The sequence below is a fragment of the Petromyzon marinus genome, unplaced genomic scaffold, assembly GCF_048934315.1.
Source record: "Petromyzon marinus isolate PM22_M1 ecotype Great Lakes invasive population unplaced genomic scaffold, UKy_Petmar_22M1.pri1.0 PM_G_Scaffold_38, whole genome shotgun sequence".
Taxonomy (NCBI): domain Eukaryota; kingdom Metazoa; phylum Chordata; class Hyperoartia; order Petromyzontiformes; family Petromyzontidae; genus Petromyzon; species Petromyzon marinus.
Window position 1 is genome coordinate 562,501 of NW_027422961.1, and position 2,500 is coordinate 565,000.

A 2,500-nucleotide genomic window follows, 5' to 3' on the forward strand; every position below is an offset into this window, starting at 1 on the left:
TCCAGAGGCATTTGCAGCAGAAATGCATGTGCAGTCAAAAAATTGAATATTTTTCACGGATAGACCCCGTGAAACGCTAGAAATTGGCGGGGATGTGTCTCTTGTGGCTCACGGGGCTGTTAGGGTGGCACAGAAATCCCTCGGAATGGGAAAAAACGGGTCATTTTCGTGTCGCCACATTGCATGCGAACCGCATGAAACTTCCAGAGGCATTTGCAGCAGGAATGCATGTGCACTCAAAAAATGTGATATTTTTCACGGAGAGACCCCGTGAAACGCTAGAAGTGGGCGGGGATGTCTCTCTTGTGGCTCACGGGGCTGTTAGGGTGGCACAGAAATCCCTCGGAATGGGAAAACGGGTCATTTTCGTGTCGCCACATTGCATACGAACCGCATGAAACTTCCAGAGGCATTTGCAGCAGGAATGCATGTGCACTCAAAAACTTCTATATGTTTCACGGATAGACCCCGTGAAACGCTAGAAATTGGCGGGGATGTGTCTCTTGTGGCTCACGGGGCTGTTAGGGTGGCACAGAACTCCCTCGGAATGGGAAAAGGGGTCATTTTCGTGTTGCCACATTGCATAGGAACGCCATGAAACTTCCAGAGGCATTTGCAGCAGAAAGGCACGTGCACTCAAAAATTTTAATATTTTTCACGCATAGACCCCGTCAAACGCTAGAAGTTGGCGGGGATGTCTCTCTTGTGGCTCACGGGGCTGTTAGGGTCGCACAGAAATGCCTCGGAATGGGAAAACGGGTCATTTTTGTGTGGCCACATTGCATAGGAACGGCATGAAACTTCCAGAGGCATTTGCAGCAGGAATGCATGTGCACTCAAAAACGTCTATATTTTTCACGGATAGACCCCGTGAAACGCTATAAATTGGCGGGGATGTCTCTCTTGTGGCTCACGGGCGCTGTTAGTTAGGGTCGCACAGAAATCCCTCGGAATGGGAAAAGGGGTCATTTTCGTGTTGCCACATTGCGTACGAACGGCATGAAACTTCCAGAGGCATCTGCAGCAGAAATGCATGTGCACTCAAAAACGTCTATATTTTTCACGGATAGACCCCGTGAAACGCTAGAAATTGGCGGGGATGTGTCTCTTGTGGCTCACGGGGCTGTTAGGGTCGCACAGAAATCCCTCGGAATGGGAAAACGGGTCATTTTCGTGTTGCCACAATTGGCATACGAACGGCATGAAACTTCCAGAGGCATTTGCAGCAGAAATGCATGTGCACTCAAAAACGTGAATATTTTTTCACGGATAGACCCCGTCAAACGCTCGAATTTGGCGGGGATGTTTCTCTTGTGGGTCATGGGGCTGTTCGGCTCGCACAGAACTCCCTTGGTCCACCTGATTCGTGCATACAGGCAGCAACTAAAACTCTGTAAACCTGCTGTGAGGACATCTAAACAGTGGACCAGTGAGGCTGTGGAAGATTTGCGGGCGTGCTTAGACTGTACTGACTGGGATATGTTCACGACTGCTACCAATAGTCTGGATGAACTCACAGAGGCTGTGTACATCAGCTTCTGTGAGGACTGCTGTATCCCAACACGTACCAGGGTGAACTTTAACAACAACAAGCCCTGGTTCTCAGCAAAGCTCAAAAGGTTGAGGTTGGAGAAGGAGGAAGCGTTTAGGAGTGGGGATAGAGACAGATTCAAGGAGTCGAAGAACAGGTTTAGCAAAGCGGTGAGAGAGGCTAAACGACTGTACTCAGAGACACTAAAACACCAGTTCTCTACTAACGACGCTGCTTCTGTCTGCCAAAGGGCTCAGGCACATCACCAACTACAAACCCAGAGCGCCCCACACCACTAACGACTCCCGCCTAGCCAACGACCTGAACGAGTTCTACCGTAGATTTGAAAGACAATTGGACTGTCCTGAACCACCCCTTCCCACCCAAGAGGCCCCATCCCCCACCCATACTACAGAAACGACTCTCTCCTTTCAGGAGGGAGAAGTTAATGGGCTTTTCAAGAGGCAGAATCCACGCAAAGCAGCCGGGCCGGACTCTGTCTCTCCAGCCACCCTCAGGCACTGCGCTGACCAGCTGTCTCCGGTGTTCACCAACATCTTTAACACCTCCCTGGAGACATGCCATGTACCAGCCTGTCTCAAGTCCTCCACCATCATCGCTGTGCCCAAAAAGCTAAGGCCAACAGGACTAAATGATTACAGACCGGTCGCCCTTACATCTGTGGTAATGAAGTCTTTTGAGCGCCTGCTCCTGGCACACCTCAAAGCCATCACAGACCCTCTCCTGGACCCCCTTCAGTTTGCCTACAGAGCCAACAGGTCTGTGGACGACGCAGTTAACATGGCCCTCCACTTCACCCTACAGCATGTGGACGCCCCAGCATCCTACGCCAGGATCCTGTTTGTGGACTTCAGCTCTGCCTTCAACACCATCATCCCTGCCCTGCTTCAGGACAAGCTCTTCCAGCTGAACGTGCCCTACTCCACCTGCAGGTGGATCACAGACTTC